The sequence below is a fragment of the Dermacentor variabilis genome, chromosome 10 (assembly GCF_050947875.1).
Source record: "Dermacentor variabilis isolate Ectoservices chromosome 10, ASM5094787v1, whole genome shotgun sequence".
Taxonomy (NCBI): Eukaryota; Metazoa; Arthropoda; class Arachnida; order Ixodida; family Ixodidae; genus Dermacentor; species Dermacentor variabilis.
Window position 1 is genome coordinate 108,260,046 of NC_134577.1, and position 26,750 is coordinate 108,286,795.

Consider the following 26,750-nt stretch of genomic DNA (forward strand, 5'->3'; position numbering starts at 1 on the left):
TGAGTTTCTGATATCACAATTATATTTACGATATCACAGTCGCATCGCATAATGCAGTGACCCAAAAATAAATGCATAGAATGCCACATAGACAAATGCATTGCCTGTGATTCCTAGTCTGTCATTCGAGTGTCTTTATGGTTCGGGGTTGCGTCACAAATTGCTCAAGCCACTGCACGACTCAGCTGTTTACACACAAATTTGTTTTAATAGTGACATAATGCAAATTTTTTGTGTGCTACAGCATGTCCAGGTTTTCCTTTCTACAAGCAGTACAATCACCTAGATTTGGAGCAGATAACTTATAGTTGTGAGCTCTCGCTCCTTTCGACACACCTGTGCAGTGCACTAAGATTGCTTCCGCAGCCACATGCAGCTAGGTTGCCAGCCAAGCAAGGGCCGCACATTTCATTGTTCCCTTTAACAGTGGACTGCACTGAACATCAGTAAAGGCACTCAAACTGCAGATGTCTCCAAACTTTCTAGGAGTGCTTTCTCTGATTGCACATACAATTTGTTTATGTATTGAGTTAACTTGGGCAATGGCATTCTGCTGCTGAACATGAAGTCGCAGGTTCATTTCTCGGTTCTGTTCCTACGGAAAGAGCAAAAAAATAAGCAAAATGCTTACATACCAAGCTTTAGTCACGTTGTAGCAAAGCTAATATTGATGTAAAACGTCCCCCGACATCATCCCTAATAAGCCTTTTGTTACGTTGGAATGTTCAACCTCATATATCAGTCATTTTGTGACTTAAAAAGGGAGGCTGTAGTTTGGTTTTGTACAATGCATAAAAAGTTGCATGTGGAACTGAAACAAGGCCGTTCATGTAGAAAGAACATGTGGCAGTATGTACTGCTCAAAGAAATAGGAAGATCTTTCAACCACATCGCTGAAGTATGCCTCATCAAGTAGCACTGGAATGCAAATATTATCTTCTTCATTGACAAACACAAACAAATCTGCATGCTGAACTGCCGTGATGCCCATTTGTACCTGCACTTGGCAGAAATATGTGGTTGCACGCTTTACGTTCTGAGTCAAAGCCTTTTCTTTGTTTTTCTCCATATTCTCTTCCAAGAATTTTTTCATGGATTCAGGGCATTTGATTTCCAGTACCCACTCAGGACAACAGTTGCACTTCACTAGTCCATCTGGACTTGCACCCATGTAAGGACGGTCTTCCATAATGAAAAGTCCACACTGCCTCACAACCAAATTCTCATGAGTGGCTCGCTGCCTTTTATAACATTTTCTTGCACTGCCTTCGAGTGCACTGCCACGACGCAATGTTGAAGTATGGACGTTATTCTGCCGCATCACTTTTTTTTAGCAAAGGTCTCAAATCATGTGGGCCCATCTTTGTGCTCAACGTCTTTACACGGGTAAATATGCTGTAGGCAATAGAAGCTGTGATCATGCCTACCCTGTGGCGCAACCAGAGACTAGATTTTGCCTGATCTCGTGTTAACTTTTCAGTCATTATAATGTCTTCGTGACTCTTGCTTTCTTGCAAGTGTTCAAGTAGCTCTTCTGTTGCCACTTCACCACTGATGCCAAGAAAACTTCTTAACTCCTTGAAAGAACCAATGAGTGTTAAGTGTCTGGGTGCTGGCTCAGAAGTGGAACATCCTTGTTCTATGGTTGGCTCCAACAAGGCTTGTGTTGCTGACATACATTTTTCCAGAAATAATGCGCAATTAACATTCACTGTAGCATGGAGAAAATTGGTATGCACAAGAAATATGATGAAGCAAATAAAATCGTTTGTCTTGGATGCAAACTACACAGATGCTTGGATAATTAATGGCTGTGGTAGTCATGGCACCTACGTTTGAACAGCGGACACTGTTTAAAGGTTTCAAAGCAGCATATCCTTAGCAGCAAATGTTTTTAGCTGGAGAAATGCCTTGAAGACACGTTGGGGTCCATTCAAAACAGTCGCAAGGTTTGGTTCAATAAACATTACATTTCGCTACATGTAGCTGCCTATGAAAGATATTTGAAGGCATGAGCCTTACTTACACCTCACACAGCCTCAGATGTGTGATTAAAATATGGTTAATATTTTTCAGGCTTAGCTAAACTCAGTGAACTGCCTAAAGCTTCACATAAATACAGCTGGCACATCTTAAAACTGGTTATATGCTACTGTGGTTATTGATGACGTGCTTCTCTTTAAAATATTTATGTTGCAACCACAACAAAACACTGCACACTGCCTGACTAAGCAATATGTTGCAAATACTCCATATAGGAAAGACATACAAAATAAAATTTTTTGAAGTATCAAGACATGCTTGCGCACTGCATTACTGCCACTTGATAAGGAGATTATGCTGAGGGGCCAAGCAGCTGCTGCTGGCCAATCCTTTGTGAGACTCAGATTCAAGAAGCCAAACCAAATTTGAATGCATAGCTAATTCAGTGCCTCTGTCTAATTGCATTTTTGCTGCAGATTGATAGCTGACATTCTCCAGAAGTCTTTCAAGTATGTTGCCTTCCAGCTGGGGAGTCTTTTTGTTTTTTGCCTGGAAGATATAGCAACAAGACAAGCATCAATGTTATGTTCTAGATGAAAACTTCTTAGTTGTAAGCACGACCCCCATTCTATAGTTGAGCATTTATCATTGAGGTTTGTGCATTCATTTCCCCACCTCTCAAATTATTAAGCAAGCAAAAAATTCATATTTTCCGTCATCAAAGAGTGCTACATCCTACTTCTGTTTAGAATAAGAGATGTCAAGCATTCACCTAGGGTGTGCATATTGTTAACTATACTCAACCGCTAGCACTAATGACTTCATTCGTACTCTGTGCCTATGACAAAGGCATCTTTAAATAGCATTTGCAGTACATAGTTTACAGTAGGGCTAGTGCGTTTGTTGATGTCATGAAACTGTTCTTGCAGCTTAAGAAAATGCAAACAGCAAGGCTATCTACAAGAGCATTTTCACCAAACCAACATTGCAAGTAGAAATTCTGAGCCGCCCTTCATTTCAGCATTGGACTTTCTGTTGTCCCTCTCATTCCTCTCAATTTTAAAAGAATAATATATGTACAAATCTTCTTTGCACATGGAAGGTCGACTGTAGCTCCTGGCTCATAATTTTGTTTAACATGCTCTTTGTGCTCCTTGCCCCACTTCTGTGGCTGGTCAGTTGGCGAGAGCTTGTCGAAAGTCCTGGCAGCATTAATAGGCAGCAGTACAGCTAAAATGTGTTTGCACTTGTATTTTCTGTAAAATAAATATGGTTAGGATATATCAATTCCAAAGACAATATACCTCACAAATTGGTCTTAGTCTTTAAGCATAATATTTTTCGATAAATAATTCCGACTCATACATTCATTAAACTTGTTACCATGCATTAGAACAATGACTGATGTGAAATTTCAGACTGAAGGAATAACTTTTCTGCCAAGACTAATGCTCCTTGCAGCCTACAACAGGTGACTATTTAGTAAAAAGAGACACTTCAAAAACAGCTTCGCTGCAAAAAAAGAAAGTTACTAGTTTAAATAGAACAGGAATGCATTTAAATACATGTTTATATAGGTAGTTTTCACCAAATATACAAAAAAATTGGTGCTAGGCAAATATTTCTGCTAAATAGATGTGACTTGAATACGGCTTGGCTTGAATTATGCAATTGGAACATGTGCCCCAAAGTTAATAATGATGAAGAAAATTAGCGAATCATTGAGGTTACCTAACCACATTGCAATTTATCCTGCAAGTAATGCGCACCTTTCCAATAATACAGTTGATCTGACAGAATAGCGGTATCTGCCATGGAAGACATTAAACAGATTTGTTTGCAATAAAAAATCACCTACGATATCTAAATATCAAACAAAACAGTGCCAATCACAGAGTGCAACATGTGCTTTCGGATGTCAAATGAAGCTTAAGTATTAGGGCATGAGCATTCTTTGCGAGTACCCTAGTGCCGTCACGCGAAAAGTGTAATGCCTTTTATGTGCTCAAAATGCGTAATATGCAAAATTACGACATTTACCCAATAAAATAGTGTAAATTTAGATGGGTAGCTTTATAAGCGATAAAGAACAATGTAAAGCAAATAAAAAAATACCCTAAGTATACAGGAGAGAGGGGGGATATAAGGAAGGTAAGGATACAGGGATTCATAGAAAATGCACGGGAAGCTTATGGTAAAGCTGGGCCAACTGAAATTTGGACGTGGGCCAATTTGAAATTTGGGGGTTGACCAACTTAAAATTTCGGGGAAGGCCAACTTTAAATTTGCAAGAGAGCCAACTTAAATTTGAGGGTGGGCCAACTAAAGTTTTAGAGTAGGCCAACTTAAATTAGGGGGGTATGCTTACGCATACTTGGACACGGTTTCTTCCCAGTAGCCGGCCAGTGATCGAGTAGTCATACCCTGCCTTGCACGAACAGCTTGCTCGATCTACCACCGCGTCGCAAACACTAATCTTCACACTAATGCTTGCAGCTAGGGCAGGAAGGAAACGATTACGCAAATATTATCATCACTCTCCTCGAAAGAGATATGGGGGCGCTATACTGGATATTCCGCCATTTTCTTCGATGCATGACGTAGACGCGACGCAATAACATGGCGCTGAAGGACCCATTTTGCCCAGGTAACGTGACGCTAACTTGACGTTTTGCCTAAGAAACTGAAATGAACGCACTGAAACGTAAGGTTCTCGGCAAAGCAAAACAGTTCGCAGTAAAAATAAAGCAGCTTGCTCAAAGCGCATGATTATTCCGTGGAAAACGCTTCTCGATTCCGTCGTCTGCTGTGTACCAGCCCTCGTCTGCTTCATTAGCTAGGATGCGTGTACCCGAAAAACGGAAATGAGTCATCGTACGTTGGCGCCAACGCGCTTGTTTTCTACCTCAAAGCAACGTACGCGTACGACCAGTCGTGATGAGCACACATTCTAGCACACGTTATCGTTATCTCGCGAAACGCAAGTGACTCAGCCCGACACGCCTGGCTGAGAAACGGCCGATTATCAACGATAGCGCTGCGTGCTCCAGAGATATCCGCTAGCGTGACGCAAGCGCCGGCGCTGCCATCTCTTCTTCAGTTCGCTGGTTATTCGCACCGCGGCAGGAAACTTCAAGGCGTCACCTTGCGCACATTCCTTTTTTTATAAGTTAAGAAAAACGTTGTCATAACTTTTTATTTTGCTAAATTGCATTATTCTTGATTGAAATATAAACGCAGAGTAGACAACGTTGCAGAAGGTTTGCTATGTTCAACCAATTGTATTTCGTGTAAAGACGTTCTTCTGAAAAATAGTGGTCCAAAACACAATTGCCCATACTACCCGAGAGCGATACAAGTGCTATGAGCACGCTTTATGAACAAAAGGTTTTCTTGGCGCCAAACGACAGGGAAAATGTGGCGATAGGCATTCCTCTCGGCCGCTATTGCATATGGCTGCTCATTAGCATATTTCTCGCGGCTCATCGCACCACAAATTATGGCGGAAAATCTCTGCAATGGCGGACTAGTGCGAAGTCACACAAGGTCAAATTGACGTTTACGAAATGGCCCTTTCTGTGACGCTTCTCTCAGCATATTCCTTCATCCAGTCAGCAAGCTGGCACGGCGGCTCTCTTGGATCGCCACCACATATTCGCGAAATTGCAGTTGCATTGCACTGGCTTCTGTACGCTACCACCTACTTTCTTTTTCAAGCGCTAACGTCGCAATTTAGCTTTAAATCACCGAAAAATGTATTAGTCGATAAAAATTGCAGCTCCACGTCACGTTGCGTCCTCTTGTTGAAAACGCAAAATTGCATTTTTCAAAACTTCCGTTTTTCGGCACAAATTTCAAAGCATGCGAGCTCTCCACAGCCAATCAGACAGTCAACATAGCGGATAATGGTGGCCGTGCAGCCACCATGCGTGTCGAGAATAGCGCCCATGCTTAGGACGACCAGGACGACCGTATTTGACAACGGTCCAGCGTTCAAGAACAAATGAAATTTACAGTGACGTTGCCCTTAGTGAGCGTGTATCACGTCGAAATGTACGGTGTCTTTCCTGTACCATTGCAATAGCAATAATACGGACATCACAGGCGCATTTCTACCGTTGTGTTTGCCGCGACGTTCCGTATGAAATCCAAAAGCGATACCATCGTCCTCTGACGCCGTATGCCCTATGTGCGAGTGAAACAAATTAAATTATTGGGTTTACGTGCCAAAATCAATTTCGGATTATGAGGCACACTGTAGTTGAGGACTCCGGAAATTTCGACCACCTGAGATTCTTTAACATGCACCTAAACCTAAGTACACGTGTGTTTTCGCATTTTGGCCCCATCGAAATGCGGCCGCCGAGGGCGAGATTCGATCCCGCGACCTGGTTCTCAGCAGCCTAACACCATAGCCACTGAGAAACCACGGCGAATGTGTGCGAGTGAAAGCGAATGACGGTGAGCCGAACCGAACACAAGAGAGTAAAGCAGGAAGGCGGCGCGGAAGGAAGAGAGGGGGCGGCTCGTACTAGGGCAAGCAGCCGCGTACTTTTCGCGGCTGCGTGCGCAAAGCCATCTGCAGATACGACGACTTCGGTGTCAGTCAATTGGCAGTCTGCCTGGCGGTGGCTGCGTTACTACTCCATCCTTCATGCACGCTACTCAACAACTCGATCACGACATGAAGCCGGTACATTCACAGTGCGCGACGAACCCATAGCGACAGCCGCTGTACATCAGTGCGTTTCGCCTACCCTCGTCTTCTGCGAAGCCTCCCTTTTTTCCCTTTCCTATTTCGCTCAGTGTTATCTGCACTTTTCTCTAGGTGGCGTTGGTTTGCAGCGCACTCTGCGCGTGCATCTGTACTTTCCTCAGGCTTCACGTTTCGCGGCTGAAGGCTACCTCTTCACTGCCCTAGCTGCGGCTAGCAATTTTTTCTTGCGCGTGAAACTACTAACAAAGGCCAACTACAAGTTATATCGATCAATTTCCGTGCGCCATACTATCCCACAGTGAATAGGATTGATTTATGGGGCTTACATATTTTAAAAGGCGGTAGTGCGAAAAAAGATGGACAAAGACGAGAGGAGGAGGGTCATGATCTTGCAGACTGTTCTACACGAGATGCCAAACATTACATCAATGTGTACGATAGTTTCCCTGTTGGATGTAAATGCTCTTTATTAGCAGCTGCAAACATTACAATTACTCTCTCGCCCGTGGCCTGGGGCCCAGTTCACAGCTCGCTTCTTGAGGAAGAACCCTTATTTTACAGAGTTGACGCTTTCAGAAAATATCAAGGTTGTCGAGGAAGGGAACAAAAAAAATCTCACAGGAGAGGTATTGTAAATGATTTGAAAGAAATGAAAGACATGGCTTTGATATCCCCGGCATTCAAGTCACCTACCTCGTTTTAGTAACAAAATTAGTAAGAAATTCCATTGCCAAATTTTATATTCCTGACTCCGTAACACAGACCGCCAGTTAGAAAAGAATATTGAAGTCTCCTTGATAGTTCGGTGAAGATGACTCAGTATATTGTGTTTCTCCTAGAAACTTCGTCAAGTATTATCGCCGAACGGGTTAGAAAAAAGAACCTCGAATTGGAAATCGGTATGAGCCTTCGGATAGAAAATGAAGCACAGCACCTGGGGATGGCAGAAAAGTAGAATGACTTCGCACTAAATGTATACAACATGGGTGCCAGTCCCACAATAAAGCTTTAAGTCTATTGTGTGCTTTTACCAAGGAGCGCAACATTTTCTCGTGAGAACAATTGACCCAAGAAAAGGTATTCATGCAGCGATGCCAGACGATGTCTGCAAATCATGAGTTCTTGTTGTCTTGCAAAGGCGTTTAACAAAACTCTTTTCTTGAATGGTACTCTTACGGCTGGGTACCTCAATTTTTCATTGAAATTATACTTAATATTGCTGAACAAGGTAATGGTATTTTCAAACCTTTAGTTACGGGCATATTTTTTGTTTACAAATACTGTTAATCTTTCGCGTTTCGGCTATCGTCTCATCGTTCACCAGGATAGCTGAAGCGCCGCACTAATTAACAACATTTGTCTGGTCAATGCAAGATTGCCCTTGTAGGGCACACCGCGCTTTCTGACTCTGACATAGTCAACTACGGACACTTTTGCTTTGTTTCCAGCTCATCCTTTGTCTGTATAAAGCTTGCAATAACACTGGTCACATTCTGCATCTTCTCCTAATGTGAAATATTCCCCTGGGGATCCTCAATTGCTGAAGTTAGGAAAGCAACGATATTCAGTTGTGCTCATAGCAATATCTTACAAACAAAACCCACAGAAGCAACAGAACAGTTTCACTCCTCGTCAATGCCAGGAGTATCTACGCACACTAATAATTTCTGTGACTGCCCGGCATAAGTATTGCAACTCAAGAAGCCAAAACTGGACGAATGACTTGAAAATGCTATTTATAGGCTGTATTTGCTCGTTTCCCTTAAGGAGAAGAAAACAGGCATGCATTTCAGCCTAATTCCTTCTTTGAGGAACCATAATTGTTTTCAAGGCATGAACTAAGGGTCATTCCTCCTAACTCTCTCCTCGGGATAACCCTCTCTAGAGAACTCGGCCAATCGAAGCTTCCTCACCCAACTGGCTGTGACTTCCCTGCAACATTGATCTTCAGGTCACTTAGTGTTTTCCAGAGAACTCTCTCCAAAGCAACAAATACATCTTTCGTCAACATTTGCCACTATTGATAAAAGAACCCTACAGGTTGAAACAAAAATCCGGTGGAACACACGCAAATTTGATTAATTTTAAGCATGTATTCTAACCGTTTATTGGACCAGTATTGGGTAAGGGAGTACGTCGTGGTAACCACAAGAAATAAGATGTGAAATTCTCAAAACGAAAATTTTACTGCACTATGACACACAATAAACCAACCGATGCGTCGCCTCTGGTGCCACTCAAAGCCTTGTCAAGGTCACGCTGAAGGTTTGCCAGGCTCGCGCACTTCTTAAAACGACACAAAGTTCGAGGGCCGGTTGTTCATCTTGGTCTCGCGCTATTTTCTTCACAATGCTGCGGTTTATTGTGATTTTCTGAGGGTGACTACTAAATGACTTCTATTAAAGTTTATTTACTGCTTCAAGCATTCCCTTTTACAGCAGATGTGCTTCTAGTGGTGGCCGTGTAGCTCCTTTTGTATTTCCTTGTCATTGCTCCCACTATTCAAATCAAACCAAATTTATTTCACATCTATACAAGATGTAGGTGGCACAGACAAAAAGACAAAATGCAGCAGAACAAATATTACCAAGGCCAATGGTACGCTAAGAACAAGAGCAATGAGAAGCTGGCACGACCAAGCGCAATGCTAATGAAATTTGGTGAGACGATCGGTAGTGAACCTTGCGAATTAAACTGTGCGAGTAAGACAGGCTACTGTCTCGTAGACTTCAATCTACTCCGCAGCTTGTTGCGAGATGTTACTGTGTGAAGAAATTCAAGCAAGTAGAAATAATTTTGACAAAAGAAAATTTGACAGGCAAAGCGGCTTGGCACCCTCCATAAATGTTACCTGCAGCGAATGCTATGTTCTCACTCTGCTCAAGACATCCAGGTTCAAACATTTATCAATCGAAGGTTCGTGTATTCACATGTTCGAGTACTCCCTCCCACCTGCGGAAAATAATTGACAGTCGGTGGCATCATGTGTGGCGCGCTCAATCTACCACCCACCGACAACAAAGTTTGCGTGGTACAATGAAGGTTTCTCGACGCATGCACCACAGATGTAAGAAACAGTAGCACAAAAACTGCCGAAGCACTGGACAAAGAGGCCTCCACCTCTGGTGGGGAGCAGGGAGCTGCGATCACACTTGATGGCACATGAATGAAGCCAAGTTATGCGTCACTATAGGGCGTGGTAGCAACAATATTGGCCCACAAAGGAAAAGTGCCAGACTTCGAACTAGAATTTGTTTTGCCACATGTGTGCCTGCATCGTCACACAGATAACAACTTGAGTGAATTTGAAATTATCGGCGATGAATCACCTGGTGGGATAGAATCTTCTAGGGCTGCAAAATGTTTTGGGCACTGTTGAAAAGCACCAACTATTGTACGCAAGTTTCTTCTGGGACGGAAGAGCACGGCGTTGTACAGAACCATCAGATACTTGCAGCCCCACAAGCAATAGCCACAGAAAAATAACATGAATGTCTATGGCATGTCTAGAAGTGAATGGACATCAGGGCTCAGCAGCCTAAAGAAGTATGACAAAGGGAAATAGCTTGCAGATGGTATGCCACTCTCCGGGAAAGGGCGCTTCTCAGAGAACGATATGGACTCCTTTCAAGTGTACAGTAGCAAGGCTATTCGGTGAAATAGAAGCATTTTAAAGAGTATTAGTCAAACGTTAGGAACGATATTTATTGATAAGTTTACAGATAGGAAGCAACACCACGGACTCTGCCAAAGGAGACCATCTTCAAGGTGCTGATATAACCCCTGCGGGTTTTAGGAAAAACTTGAGACATACGCCCACCAGGACTACATTCCTGAGGCTGAGACAGAAGTCCTCTAGCCAATGTACAACCCGTCTGAGATGTAGGTTTTCTGAGCAAATGATTCCATGAATGAACAATGGACACCAATGAGTCCCTCAACGTTACTCATCTGGTTTCGCTACTAAAAGACCACAATTGTCAGAACTGACACAATAAATGCACAAACTAATCAAGCCTACAATAATCGGACCAATTATGACCAAAAAGTCGTGCTTGAGGCCTATGCATTTGTTCCAGTTGTGTTTTCTGATAGTCTCCTCAATATGATGGACAAAGACGATGTTGACAGGGCACAATTCTATAACTCTGCCCTGAGCAAGTCAACGCGCTGCAGAAAGAGGTACACTAAGAAGGATGTAGAGACCCCACCAAGAACGCCACTAGTAAAGTGTATTCTCCAGGGGAATTTTCAGCATCAACAACCAGTATCCGAATATAATTCCCTTTTTCTCAAGCTGGGTTTTGGTATTAGTTTCTGAAGTTCAATGAAATTTTACTCAGAAACTATTACAACGACTGCCGTGAAACTTTGCCAATGTGTACTAAAACCAGTCCTAAATATTCTAAACGAAAACGTAACTGATGGCGAGAAAGGCAATGATGGCAAAAGAAATCCCACTGCAACCTTAAGGCGGTGTCTATGCAATGATTGTGGTTTTTAGACACATACTACAACTAGGATATGATTTCTTTTATGTTTGCATATAGCATACGGACATTCAGAAAAACACTGTTCAATATCATCACATTCCTTTTTGTGGTTGCAGAGAAACTGTAAAAACGTGGTCACAGGAAGGGCAAGTCGTCTATAAAAAAGTGTGTCGAATTGTAGCCAGTGGCATCTTTCTTAAGCATAAAAAACGTGATGCCAACATCAGCACTATTTACCGTACCATAGCTGCATGGACTATATTATATAAAAGTGCCAATGCATAGACTATATTATATAAAAGGGTCAATCAAACATCAACATTTACTGCGTATATTATCTTACCTTCATGGACGTCTGTATCAACTGCGCGCAAAAGCGTACGCAGCAATATCTTCAAATCCTCTCTCGCCAGTATTTCATAGAATGAAATGAATAAATGCAAAATTGCCCTTGGAACGGCCAAAGAGAAACAATGCGTTTATTTGACTTGCTGCGATGAAGTCACCATACGCAAATAATCTCTTTTTGTGAACAAAAGAAACGCCTCCATAAGCACAGCGCATATGCAATAGACGCACTTATAGACGCAGACACGCACGCGCGTGTTTGCGTATTATGGCTGATCGTGGCCATATGAGATTTCCAGCTGGCAAAAGCAGCTTTTATGAAGCAATTGTAATGTTGCACTAATAAAGGCAAATATGATGTTAAACAGAACTGAAACTTCTCGCGTTCTGGTGCAACGAAAAGCGCGCTGATGCGCGAAAGGATGCAGTCAGTTGATGAAGAATTATATTTTAAAGAACCTGCTTGCGTATTGTACAAACTCAAGTCTCTGTACAAATGTATTGTCATCTAAATAAAAGGCAGAGATGTGTTCGGTTGTTCCAACTTGGCTTTAAAAATGCACACTGATTTTAGCTTGGCCCATTTCTTTTGTACAGGCGATTCTCTAACTGCATAGAGTGGGCTATTATAGAGTGTTATTTTTTGAAGAACCTTCGATGATACCCAAATGTGTCAATGTCAAGACCATTACTTTGGCAATTCAATATATTTCAGTAAAATTTGTCTTCCTATTTCGGTCTTTGATAATTCAATCATTTATTTAATAAAGAATAGCTTGCATTATATCGAGGTTCGAGCAGCCTTCATGGAATCAACATCACACACGCATTAAGGGTAAAGTCGTACATGATAATTTAGTCAAGAATTTACAAAGCAAGATTATAGGGTGTTGCTTCATGGCGAAATATGGGTGAAAGCTATCACAGTACCCAATACTAAGTTTGTGAACGCGTCATATGTTTCTCATACTGAGCTTAACACTAATAAAATACACTTTAATATATTATCTATAGTTGTGTTTGGAAGTATGGTAATTGTGTTCCAAACCTTCTATTTCCACATTTCGCCTGATTTCTTGTGTAATACCAAACATTGCATATATTCCTCAATAAATACATGGTGCATAAATTTTAATGGATATCTGCGCATTAACTTTTTGATTGCATCTTTTATATATGCGCACAAACGCATTTCACTCGACATGTATATTTGACTATGCATAGATATCGGTCATTCATCTCCAGAATACATACGCCGATTTTGCACTCCTCCCTGTAACTGATCACTCAGAATGGCCACAAATAGTTTCAAGCTCTCGTTGAGCAGCCTCTTAGCCGTTGCTCTTGCATTTTCCTTTTTTCCACAATTTCTTTTAAAAAAGGAAGGAAAACGAGAAGTAATGTTGAAACCAACTAGTAACGCATGAAATTCATATTAAAGTTGACATTTATCCCGTAACAAATAGATGTTGCGAGAAGTACAGGCAAAAAGCTTCAAAAGAAACTGAAGGAGTCCTGACCTCCCAGCATGCAGATTAACACAATGGCGTGCGGCCAAGGCGATACACATTTGCGCAGAAGCTGGCTCATCTTCGACCAATTAAACAAAAAAAAACATGGAGGCAAAACACATTATTCGATAACATTCTATCAACTCATCAGTGAAACAACAAATAAAAACAAATGATCATATACCAGAGAAACAAATTACGAATAAAGTGATTATGAGACTAAGAAGCAGCATCAATTGGGTGCACCAAATAATTCCAGCCATAAATACTTAGTGGAAAAATTAAACATTTTATGATTCTGCTCAAGATAAATATGAGATCCAAAAGTATGGCTTGAGGCATGGCGTGAATTTAGTTGCTGAAAACATAAGGTATTTTGGAGGTTGAGTATTTTAATATTAACTGATAGATGACCTCATAAAGTGAAAGCACAATTTTACTTAGGTAAATCGAGTAACTGTGTACCAATTGTTAGCCAGGGCTTTGGCAATATGTAATGTCAAAACACAAGTTAATAAATTCAAAGGCATATTTATTTAGTTGCGCAGCTAATATAAGGTATACTATGCAATAATGATCCCAGTCAATACGCTCATGCTCATGTTTATGCGAAATAAATTATGTCGAACAGAGAAGTTGCAACTAGCGGGATCGCTTCGTAGTTTGTGTCTGAGTAAGCCAAGTTTACCAAGGGCTAATGTGCATTCTTTTTCATTACGAGTGTTCTAAGGTAGATTGTTAGTAATTATACCTCCTCAGATCTTGTAGATAGCCAATGCTTGTACCGGTGACCTTAATTGTTTATGAGTGCGCATAGGCTGTGTTTCTTCGCGTAAGGCGGACAAGAACGCTTCTCACCATCTCACTAAGAATTACCCAAGTATTGTTCGCTGAAAAAAATCCGAAGGCATCTTCTCATGACTTCTTATGAGTTGGAAAAGTGAAAGCATTATAGACCAATTGTGATGAACCTTGTGATGAAGGCCGTCTCCTGGATACGAAAGTCCCAGTCCTTGTGCCGCTCTGTGATAGCCACCAGTATTGTCTTAAGGTTTCTGTCGACACCCTCTGTGATGTTGGCTTGAGGATGGTAGAAAGTCGTCCTTTTGTGCTGCAGGCCAAGATATTTGCAAGTGTAGACGGTTATACTAACTGTGAAATATGTGGAATATCTTGTGATAAGCTGCACTGGGAAACCTAAACAGGTGAATGCTTCCAACAGCCTATTCCGGAATATCTTAGAATCCAGCTTGCGCAGCAGGCACAGTTCTATCCATTTGGAGGAATGGTCAGTGACCACTAAGATGTACCGTTTCCCTTTAGCTGATCTGGGGTACGGGCCCATAACAACACATGCCACAATTTCCCATGTGTATACACTCTCAACAGGTTCCATGATGCCCGGTGGCTTCCCTCCCCTAGGTTTCACGGTCTCAATGCTAGGACATGTGCGAACGTACTAGGAGAATGCCTTCTCATTTGCGGCCATGTCCCGACGCGACACAACTCAAATGTTTTCTTGCCGTTGTTATGACCACTGAGCCGCGTGTCATGAAAGTACTATAGAGAAGGCGTGCGCAGGTTCGTAGGCACAACGACAAGGAATGGGGACTCACTGCAATCAGTATTGGCAGCAGGTATATACCACAAGAGCAGGCCATCATATGATTGCATGTAGCAGTCGTAGTTGCCGCTCCCAGCACGGTTTACGTTGCCCAGTGCCTAGCGTATCTAGTTGCACTGGTCGTCGCTTTGCAGGACGTCGAGTAGCTGCTGGCGAGTGATCAGTGTTCCCCAGGCGTCTACAGGCACTGCCACAGGCAGGACTTGGGGTGCCGGCTCGCCATCCATGGACAGGGTGCTCGTAAAGGCTGTCAGCTAGCTTGTTGAAAGTGCCTTTCCTGAACTCAACTATGTAATTATACTTCTGAAGAGCGAAAGCCCAACGGGTTTATTGGCCGGCTGGGTTTTCTAGCTTTCACAGCCACGTGCGCCCCTGCTGATCAGTATGAACAGTAAAGTGTGCCCAATCCAGATCCATGTGATAGTATAGATACTGTTACAGTAAAGTTCTGTTCTGCCCCAGTGAGATTGTGACTCGCAAACACCAAATGACGAAGCTTCCCTTGATGCTTCTGAAGCAAGACTGCGCCGATGGCATACTCACTTGCGGCAGTCTTCATGGTGAATGGCACGTTGAGGTTGGGAAGCCGTAGACATGCGGTATTGGCGATAGACGATGAAAGAGCCCAGGATGATCTCTGCCTCGCGTCAGCGCAGTACCAGCAGGCATCTTTCAGTAAGAGCTGGTGAAGGGGCCTTGCGAGGGGGGCGCAGTTAGGGATAGAGTGGCGGTAGATGCCCACCGTGCCCAAATACCAGTGCAGGCTCTTGCCGTCTTTTGGTGGTTGAAGCTGCAGTATGGCCTGGAGTTTCTCCTCGTCTGCCTGGAATGTGCTTTGCTCGACAATGGAACCTAGGAGGTTAATTGTGGTCGAAACCAATTAAACCTTCCGGAGGTTATTGATGATGCCAGCGTCCGGCATTCGTTGGGAAACGGTGGCTAGGTAAAAGAGATGCTCCTCCACGGTTTCCGAGAACACTACCACGTAATCCATGTAAGCCATCACATAAATTAATTTGGCGTCCTGAAGCTCAGCATCTATTACACGCTGAAAGTCCCCAATGGCAAGTGATTGCAGTCTTTGCAATGTCGCAGGGGGCGATTAGAATTTGCAGAAAGCCCCTGCTTCAGTCAAGAACTTTGGGGACTCAAGTGACTACATCACTGAATCGGTTGATGGGAAGGGGTACGAGTCTGGAAATTGTGACAGTGTTCAACCGACTGTAGTCGACACACAACCACGCCATGCCATCTTAGGTGCTAGTATAATTGGGAACGCCTAGGGGCTCTTACACCGTCTTACTCCCCAAGTAGCGATCATTTCGTCTAGGGCACTGTCTAGAAGTGCTCGCTTGTGGATAGTCGGGGGCTGCTGGTTGAAACGGATCAGGTGGGTGCATCCGGTGTCGATCCTATGAGTGAGCACATTAACAGTGTCACGAGCCTCCGTGATCATTTCGGCAAATAGATTAAGCGCTGTCTCGATTTTGGTCTTCTGCGCCGGAAACCCAGTGAAATGCTTCAGAACAGTCAGAGTACCACTACCGATCTCGGAGACCGCAGAGATATTTGCGTCAAACAGATTTCGCTGCAGTTCTCGTGGCTTAGTCATGCATTTGATTGTATGTGCACACATGTCGTGCTGATCTCTAAACCTGGTTCATCCATCGTGGTTTCTTAGTGGCTATCGTGTTGGGTTGCTAAGCACGAGGTTGCAGGATTTAATACCGGCAACGGCGGCTGCGTTTCGATGGGGCGAAATGCGAAAACACCCGTGTACTTAGATTTAGGTCCACGTTAAAGAATCCCAGGTGGTCCAAACTTCCGGAGTCCCCCACTGTCGCGCGCCTCGTAATCAGAAAGTAGTTTTGGCACGTAAAACCCATAATTTAATTTTTTAGACCTGGTTCATGTACTTTATAGAGATTGAGCACGATTCTTTTTTTTTATTGCGACTGTGCGCCTTCTGGCATAAAGAAATATTTAAACGTGTAGATACACGTCGGATTCTCAGAGGAAGTCCAGTAATGTCCCGTGTTGGGGCCCCAAGCTTGAACTGTACATCTGGCGGCCGACCAGGGGGTGGTCCACATCGAAGCAGGTGTTTCTGGCGGAGGGCATGTAGAGAGGGGCAAGTCCAGAGGAGGTGCCCAATGACCACCTCGCAGACAGGTGTGGGACAGAATGGGAAGGAATCGCTGATGGAGGTACGGTACTGTGCCGACCACGACCAGGGTTAGGCAGGGGTGAGGGCGACGCGGAGGCGCAACCTTCGTAGCAAGACCTCTTCCCAGCGCTCTACGCCACCAGGGAGGTCTGTGCCACACGGTGTGAGAGACTACATGGTGGTGCCACACGGTGGAAAAGCACAATTCCTGCTTTGACTATGAAGTTCCGGCCCAAAATCACAGGACAAGAAAGTCCTGGAAGATGTAGGAAGTGTTGCCGGAGTTTTTGATCATTGACGGTAACTGTTAACCAGGCTGCTGACGTAGCGGACGAAACGTGAGTACAATCCTTGCCAAGGTTCACGTTTACACTTCGTAACTTCGACGTTTCGCCTCACAGGCGCATTTGACACGATCGCCGAAAACTGAAACAGCCGAGCTGGTGTCTAAAATAGCAGGTACTTCTATTCCGGCCATTCTGACCGCCACCAAAGATATTTTCTCAAGGTGGGCGTCAAGAAGACTGAACGCGGACGGCAAAGCTCTCACCGTTTGTCCGAGTTCCTGGGCCTTCGAGCAGAGGGTGGGGGGCGATACTTTGCAGATACAGCTGCTACCCTTCATGTCGGTGGTGATTCGAGCGTGAAGAGCTGTATCTTCCCCCCCCCCCCCTCCCACCCTCCGCTGGCGAGTTTGTCCGTGGCTCGGCGCGGTGACGGTACGATAGTTGGACGACCAAAAGACCGGGCTTTTCGTAGTCTTTGAAGCGCTTGCCTCCGCTCGGGGCATGGTGGCTGCCGCAAGAAGCGCCGACTTTGCGAATGACACTGCGTGAGGGTCGGCTGCTGCCGGAGAAGATGTTCCGGAGCTTGCATGTAGCAAGGAGACCTCGGGGCGCGGTAGATCTTTGGCCCGCGACTGGCAGATGCTCACCACCACCGGCCGCCGTCATTTCCCTGTTGGCGGGAGCTAGGAAAGCTCGGGCACTGGCTCTTGCAGTGACCTCGTGCTCCACACTGGAAGCATACTGGAGTGCTCCTTCTTGTATCTTCAGCGCCTGACTGGAGGACGCCGCTACAGGCCGGCTACGGCCCTCGGTGCCTCGCAGCGTTGTTGCAGGTTCCCAGACCGGAGGCTGGAAGGGACTTGGGTGGCAAAGTTGCGGTGACTGAATGGATTCACGGTCCTTAGAGGTGGTACCATATTCCCCGGTCTTGCAATTAGAGAACCGTGTCACGCGCAAGAAGGCTCGAGGGAGGCCTGAGGCAAGGGTGGAGGTTTTTTAGTGAACTCTGTCAACATCACTGCCTCATTATTGGACGTCGCTTTAGCGAGATAGTCAAGTGAAGAGAAAGTACTGCCCCTGAAATAAGCCTGAAAGCGTGGGTGAGATTGCTGGATTGCCCGGATTACTCTTTCCGTTGCAGGTGCTGTAGTATATGCGCGCTCGTAAAGCTCCTGAAAAGACGGTATCTATTCTTGGAGGCTTTCATCCTCCGCCTGTCTGCGGGCGTGAAGCTCGTCGTTCATGTGGACGGTGTAGTCGAGGGGGGGAGTAGTCATTCTACTCGCAGTACCTGCTAAAAGGGCAACCAACGTTGGAAGAACTTGCAACGATGCCAGCGGGCGACGGACACAGTCAGCCGACGGGCAAAATACCCTGAAGCAGAACGTTTTCCGTAATCGATTCCCGTTTGCGGTAATCTTGCATTTCCTGAAGAAATTCTGCCACCGATTTCTTGTCTGTGTACCCTTCACATGTAGGCACAACGAGCTGCGAACGGAAACTGGCTGTTGGCGTTATGTTTGCCTGATGCTCGAGCAGCGCGGTATGCCAGGCAAGAATGCCAGACATACCTTGTGCGGGGGTGTTCTGGTCCTTTTTGTAAGGCATTGTACTGTTGGTTTCATGAGTAGGATTTGCAACTGCGCCCTTCGTGACTTTACCCGAATGTTGGTGAATTAAAATGCCGGCGAAGCATCTCTGGCGTTAAAATTGGACAGACACAGTAGTCTTGGGGTATGGGAGAAATAAAGTAATGGTCAAGTGGTTCTGCGGAGGCAGGATGGCGTGGAATAGCGCGGAGCAAGGGGGGCGGAAGTGAAATAAAGATGTTTGAGCTTACGCGGGTCAGAGCGGTTGGGTATGAATGCGTCCGCTGTGAAGCCCGATGGCGGGCCGAAAGAAGTGGGCGTAGGGGCAATGGCCAGGTGCCTCGAAGTGGGGGTGGTTCCCTTATTGCCGTGCTCGTGGTCCCTGCGCTAGAGAAGCGTGCTCCCGAACAATCAGTGAAAAGACGAGAAGGAAAGTAGGAAACTGCGTTTGGCACCAGATGACGAGCCCTTGCTTTCGCTCTGGGGGTACGCGGGGCACAACCAGAACGACAAAGGACCAGTGACGCAAAGAGCAGAAACCATTTAATTTATGAAGTAACGAATCACTAAAAATAATTACCGTAGTCTCAAGCCGATAGCAGAAAAGAACAAGGCGAAGAAGCAAGTACCAGAAGAAGGAGGCAAAAAAATGTACTGGCAAAGAAAAGCAACGAAAGAACGGCCGTCCTTAACCATCAAGCACCACAATCTAACGGCAGATAAGAAAATAAGTAAGGCGAAAAGCAAGCAACCCCCGAATAGGGCACGCAGACTAAGTCGCAAAAGTGGACAACAAGGACACTAGATCACGCGGACACTATGCAAAAACACTTTTCACTGGCACGGCAGCACGCTCAAAAAAAAACCTAGACGTGCCGGGCCCAGCCAGAGCCTCACCAAGGCCGCGCATCAAAAATGCACCGAGTGCCCCCTCCGCTACCTTCTTATCGCGCAAGCGCCTTTCAGGCATCCCGCGGGCAAGTTCTTACGCTAACGCGATCGGTGCATATGCTCCACGCAGCGAGTGCTGTTGTGGCGCACATTTCAAAGGCTTCCACCGCGCGCGCTGCAGAGGAGGGCTCAAAAGCTGGACACCCCATACGTGGGCCGATACCGAATATATAGCGCAATACCGGGCAGACCCGCACCGGCGGGGGCGCGCGCGTTCAGCACTCCCCATAGGTGGGCTGATCCCAGGCATCGCAATGCCGGGCAGGCCAACGGTGGATCTGAAGCTCGCGTTGAGCACTCCCCATACGTGATCTGGTCAGAAAGGTAGTGCAATGTCATACCCACCCACGGCGGAGGTGACAGGGGCGGTCAGCACTCTCTATATGTTGGCAACTCTCAGATATAGTGCAAAGCGGGGCCGACACGCGGTGAAGGAGACGCAGGCGCTGAGCACTCCCCGTACGTGGACAGATCCCGAACATTGTTAAATGCCTTATCTTCCCACAGCAGAGCTGAAGCAGGCATTAAGCAATACCTATACGTGGTCCGATCCCAAAAATAGTGCAATGCCGGATCGACCCGCGGTGGCGGCGAAGGATGCGTTAAGCGCTTCCAATGCGTGGGCTGATCCCAAAGAGTGCAATACCGGGCACATCATCGGTGGAGGAGAAGCAGGCGTTAATCATCCCTATTCATGAGCCGATCTCCAATATAGTTCCATACCGGTCTGATCCGTGGCGGAGGAGAAGTAGTTGCTTTTGTAGCAACTTTTTCCTAATGCCTTGGCACTTTGTACCAGTTCTTTTTATGAATGAAGGTATATTATTATTATTATTATTGAACGCTAAGCTCTCCCCATACGCGGTCCGAGCCCGATTATATTGCAATACCGCGCCCACCCACATCGGCGCTGGCGCAGGCATTGAGTAATCCCCATACGTGACCCAATCCCATAGATACTGAAATGACGCGCCGACCCGCAGCGGAGGTGAAGCCGGCGTGAAGTGCTCCACAAAAGTGAGCCGATCGAGAATATATTAGAATGCCGGGCTGAGCCAGCGGAGGTCAAGCGAGCGTAAGCACTCCCCATCCGCGGACCGATACCAATGATAGTGCGATGCCCGGCCGACTTGCGGCGAAGCTGAAGCACATTCTAAGCTCTCCCCATACGTAGGCAGATCCCATAATACTGCAATGACGGGCTGACCCGTGGCGGAGGTGAAGCACGCGTTAAGCACTTCCTGTACGTGGGCAGATCTCCAATATTGTCCAATACCGGGCTAGACATGGTGGAAGTGAAGCAGGCATTATGCACTCTCCATGCGTGCGTCAATTACAATACCGGGCAGGTCAGTGGTGGAGCAGAAGCATGCGTTAGTCACTCCCCATACATTGGCCGATCCCAAAATAGTGCAATGCGTGACAATCTGACGCGGAGGTTAAGAAGGCTCTAAGCGCTGCTAATACGAGGGCTGATCCCAATGATAGTGCAATGCCTGGCCGACCGGCAGTGGAGGAAAATCAGGCCTTAAGCACTCCCCATACGTGGACCGATCGCAAAAATTGTTCAATGCCGGATCAACCCGCGTCAGAGGTAAAGCAGGCATTAGGCACTCTCCATACTTGGGTCGATCACACAAATAATACTATGGTGGTATAGCTTATATACGTGGGTCGATTCGAAAAATAATGCAATGCCGGACCGACCTGCGGCGGAAGAAACGCAGGCGTTGAGCACTCGCTACACATGAACTGATCGCAAAGATTGTGCAATGCCGGTCCAACCTGTGGTTGAGGGGAAGCAGGCGTTAAGCACTCCCCATACGTGGGAGGATTCCAAAAAATAGTGATGTGTCGCATCAGCCCGCGGCGAAGGTAAAGCCGGCATTAAGCACTCTCCATACGAGGGTCAATCCTACACATAGTATTATGGCGGGCCCACCAACGGCGGAGGTGGCGTAGGCGTGCAACATTCCCCATACTTGATGAGATCCGAAAGATACGGCAATGTAGTTTAGAAGAACTTGTTGTTGGGCGAGTTGGTAGATACTAGCGAACATTGTTTAACTGCGCGAACAAATGAACCACAAAGACAGAAAGGGCCATTGACTGCGCCCTTCCACGTCTTTGTGGTTCGTTTGTTCGCGCAGTTAAACAATGTTCGATATGGCAATGCCTGGCCGAGTCATGGCGGAGGTGCAGCAGGCGTTAAGCACTCCTCATACGTTGGCGTATCCCGTATATAGGGCAATGGGGGGCGGACTTGCGGCGTCGGGCACATCACATACGTGAGGCAATTGCGAATACAGAGCAATGGCTACCCGAACCCCAGTGCAGCTGAATCACGCGTTAAGCACTCCCCGTATGTGGGCCGATTTCAAAGATAGCGCAATGCCGAGCACACCCGCGACAGAGCTGAAGCAGGCGTTAGGCACGCATATGTTAAGCATACGTTAAGCATGCGTGGTTCGATCGAGAACATAGTGCATAGGCGGGCCGACCCGCGGTGGAGATGATGGAGGCATCAAGCAAATACGTGGGCCGATTCCAAAAATAGTGGAATGCCGGATCGAGCCACGGCGGAGGTGAACCAGGCTGTAAACACACCGCATCCGTTGGCCGATCCCGAATATAGCGCAGTGGCGGGCGGGCCCGTGGCGCTGATGAAGGATGCATTAAGCACTCTCCATACGTGAGTCGATCTGAAGGTAATACAATGCGGGCCTAGCTGCGGCGGAGGAGAAGCCGGCGCTAAGCTTCTAGAAAGTTACGCTTCTTGATCTGTGCAAGCATTATCATTATCGTTCTTTCGTGACAATAGGGTACACGAATAGACTCACACGAAATGCATGCCGTCTATTCTAAGCACTCTGGCTGCTCCAAGTCTCAATTTCACTGCTTGGCATGTTTGTTCGCCTAAGATGTGGTAGCAGGCTTCGCTTCTTGATCTCTGGAAGCCCAGTCAACCGTTTCCAGTTTACTGGTAATAAAGAGAGTACAGGAACAGAGTTACAGCAAATGCATCACCGAGTATTCTATGTATTGTCGCTGCTCCACGTTTCAATGTATATGATTCGGTTGTTTGGTCGCCTAAGCTGTGGAAGTAGGTCGCGCTTCTTCATCTCTCTAAGCCATGTTCCCATTTCTCGTTTTTTTCTTTTCGTGAGTATAGAGTACAGGAATAGACTAACACGAAATACATTACTTATATTCATAGCGCTGTCGCTGCTCCCCGTTTCAATCGCTCTGCATCGGGGGTACGTTCGCCTAAGCTGTGAAAGCTAGTCACACTTGTTTATCTCTAGAGGCCATGTGCACAATTCTCATTTTATTGTGAATACAGAGGACAGAGACAGAGTCCCAGGAAATACATTGGCGTGTATTCTAATTGGTGTCGATCTACTCTATATTCACGAAAATATGACAATGGTTGACTAGGCTTCCTGAGATCACGGAGTGACACATGCTACAGCTCATCAAAACAAACAACCCAAGCCGAAATATTGAAACTTGGATCAACAAGATCGCTCCGAATATATGGTAATGCATTTCCGGGGGATATATGAATTGCACTCTATATTCACATGAATATAATAATGGTGGGCTAGCCTTCCAGAGATCAAGAAGCGCTACCTCCAACAACAGCTTAGGCGAAAACACATCAAAGTAGAGATATTGAAACGACGAGCAATAAGAGCGCTCAGATCACATGATAATGCTTTTCGAGCGAATATATGTGTGTACCCGACATCCACAATATAGGAGAATGCTGGACGGCGCTTCCAGAGATCAAGAATCGAGACCTGCTACCTCAGCTCATCCGAACAAACACCCCAAGCAGAGATATTGAAACTTTCAGCGACAAGATCGCTTGGAATACTTGGTAATAAATTTCGTGTATGTGCCTGCCTGTCCGGACAGGCCGCCAATGGAATCTGAACCTGGCAACGTTTAACGCTAGAACGTTGTCTAATGAGGCGAGTCTAGCAGTCCTATCAGAGGAATTAGAGGGCAGTAAATGGGATACAATGGGGCTGAGTGAAGTTAAGAGGCCAAAATAAGCATATACAGTGCTAAAAAGCGGGCACGTCCTGTGCTACCGCGGCTTAGCGGATAGACGAGAACTAGGAGTCCGATTCCTGATTAATAAGAATATAGCTGGTAACATGGAGGAATTCTATAGCATTAACGAGAGGGTGGCAGGTCTTGTGAAATGTAATAAGAGGTACGAAATGAAGGTCTTACAGGTCTATGCTCCTACATCCAGTCAAGATGACCAGGAAGTCGAAAGCTTCTATGAAGACGTGGAATCGGCGATGGGTAGAGTGAAAACAAAATACAACATACTGATAGGCGACTTCAATGCCAAGGTAGGCAAGAAGAAGGCTGGAGACAAGTCCGTGGGGGAATATGGCATAGGAGCTAGGAATAGCAAGGGGAGAGTTATTAGTAGAGTTTGCGGAACAGTATATTATGCGGATAATGAATAGCTTCTTCCGCAAGCGGGATAGCCGAAAATGGACGTGGAGGAGCCCGAATGGCGAGACTAGAAATGAAGTAGACCTTATACTCTGCGTTAACCCAGGCATCATACAAGATGCGAACGTGCTCGGCAAGCAGCGCTGCAGTGACCATAGGATGGTAAGAACTCGAATTAGCATAGACCTAAGGAGGGAACGAAAAAAACTGGTACATAAGAAGCCGATCAATGAGTTACGGTAAGAGGGAAAATAGAGGAATTCCAGATCAAGCTACAGAACAGGCATTCGGCTTTAACTCAGGACGAGGACCTTAGTGTTGAAGCAATGAACGAATATCTTGTGGGCATCATCAAGGAGTGAGCAATAGAATTCGGTGGTAACTCCGTTAGACAGGACACCAATAAGCTGTTGCAGGAGACGAAAGATCTGATCAAGAAACGCCAATGTATGAAAGCACCTAACAACACAGCTAGAATAAAATTTGCAGAACTTTCCAAGTTAATCAGTAAGTGTAAGACAGCTGACACAAGGAAGTATAATATGGATAGCATTCAACGCGCTCTCAGCAACAGTGGAAGCGTAACATGAGTGAAGAAGAAACTAGGAATTAGAAACAGTCAGATGTATGCGTTAAGAGACAAAGCCCCCAATTTCAATACTAATATGGATGAGATAGTACAAGTAGGTGAGGAGATCTATAGAGATTTATACAGTACCAGTGGCACCCACATAATGGAAGAGTGAATGGTGTAGAGGAATTCTGGAATTCCGGAACTCCGGAAGAAGTATTGAAAGCCTTGGGAGCTATGCAAAGGGGGAGGGCCGCGTGGGAGGATCAGGTAACAGCATGTTCGTTCAAGGATGGTAGGCAGATTGTTCTAGAGAAAATGTCCGCCCTCTATACGGAATGCAATGCCTCATGACCTCGAGCGTTCCGCAGTCTTGGAAGCACGCTAACATTATCCAAATCGATATGAAATGGAACGCCAAGTATTTGAAAAATTATAGACCAATCAGCTTACTGTAATCATCATCATCATCAGCCTGGTTACGGCCACGCAGGACAAAGGCCTCTCCCATACTTCACGAACAACCCCAGTCTTGTACTAATTGTGGCCATGTCGTCCCTGCAAACTTCTTAATCTCATCCGCCCACCTAACTTTCTGCCGCCCCCTGCTACGCTTCCCTTCCCTTGGAATCGAATCCGGAACCCTTAATTACCATCGGTTATCTTCCCTCCTGAATACATGTCCTGCCCATGCCCATTTCTTTTTCTTGATTTCAACTTAGATGTCATTAACTCGCGTTTGTCCCCTAAACCAATCTGCTCTTTTCTTATCCCTTAACGTTACGCCCATCATTCTTCTTTCCATAGCTCGTTGCGTCGTCCTCAATTTAAGTAGAACCATTTTCGTAAGCCTCCAGGCTTCTGTCCCGTAGGTGAGTACTGGTAAGACACAGCTATTATACACTTTTCTCTTGAGGGATAATGGGAACCTGCTGTTCATGATCTGAGAATGCCTACCAAACGCACCCCAGCCGATTCTTATTCTTCTGATTATTTCCGTCTCATGATCCGGATCCGCCGTCACTACCAGCCCTAAGTAGATGCAATCCCTTACCACTTCCACTGCATCGCTATCTATTGTAAATTGCTGTTCTCTTCCGAGACTGTTAAACATTACTTTAATTTTCTGTAGGTTAATTTTTAGACCAACTCTTCTGCTTTGCCTCTCCAGGTCAGTGAACATGCATTGCTATTGATCCCCTGAGTTACTAAGCAAGGCAATATCATCTGCGAATCGCAAGTTACTAAGGTATTCTCCGTTAACTTTTATCCCCAATTCTTTCCAATCCAGGTTTCTGAATACCTCGTGTACACACGCTGTGAATAGCATTGGAGAGATCGTATCTCCCTTCCTGACGCCTTTCATTATTGGGATTTTGTTGCTTTCCTTATGGAGGACTACGGTGGCTGTGGAGCCGTTATAGATATCTTTTAGTATTTTTACGTACAGCTCGTCTACACACTGATTCCGTAATGCCTCCATGACGGCTGAGGTTTCGACAGAATCAAACGCTTTCTCGTAATCAATGAACGCTATATGTAAGGGTTGGCTATATGTCGCACGTTTCTCCACCACCTGATTGATAGTGTGATAATGGTCTATTATTGAGCAGCCTTTCCGGGATCCTGCATGGTCATTTGCTTGACAGAAGTCTAAGATGTTACTTAGATTTCTTAGAGGCTTTTGCCCCGCAATTGGCGTTACCAGACTGATGATGATCAGCCTGCACTCTATATTCACGAAAAAACTAGAATTGTGACGTTGGCTTCCAGAGATCAATAAGTTAGACCTGCTACCACCGCTTATCCGAACAAAACCCCAAGCTGAGTTATTGAGACTTGGAGCAACAAGAGTTCTTAAAATACATGGTAATGCATCTCGTGTGAGCATATGCCAACATTCGATATTGGAAATAAAATGAGAATGGTGGACTACGCTTCCAGAGACTAAGAAGCGCGACGTGCTACCACAGCTTAGGCGAAGATGCACCCAAAGAAGAGATAATAAACCTCGGAGCAACAACACCACT

At 45.5% G+C, this 26,750-nt stretch overlaps 1 pseudogene; it reads right to left on the reverse strand.

The window, feature by feature from the left end:
- Nucleotides 1-826: 826 nt before the first annotated feature.
- LOC142559367 (uncharacterized) lies at nucleotides 827-18,738 on the reverse strand (annotated as a pseudogene).
- Nucleotides 18,739-26,750: the final 8,012 nt, after the last annotated feature.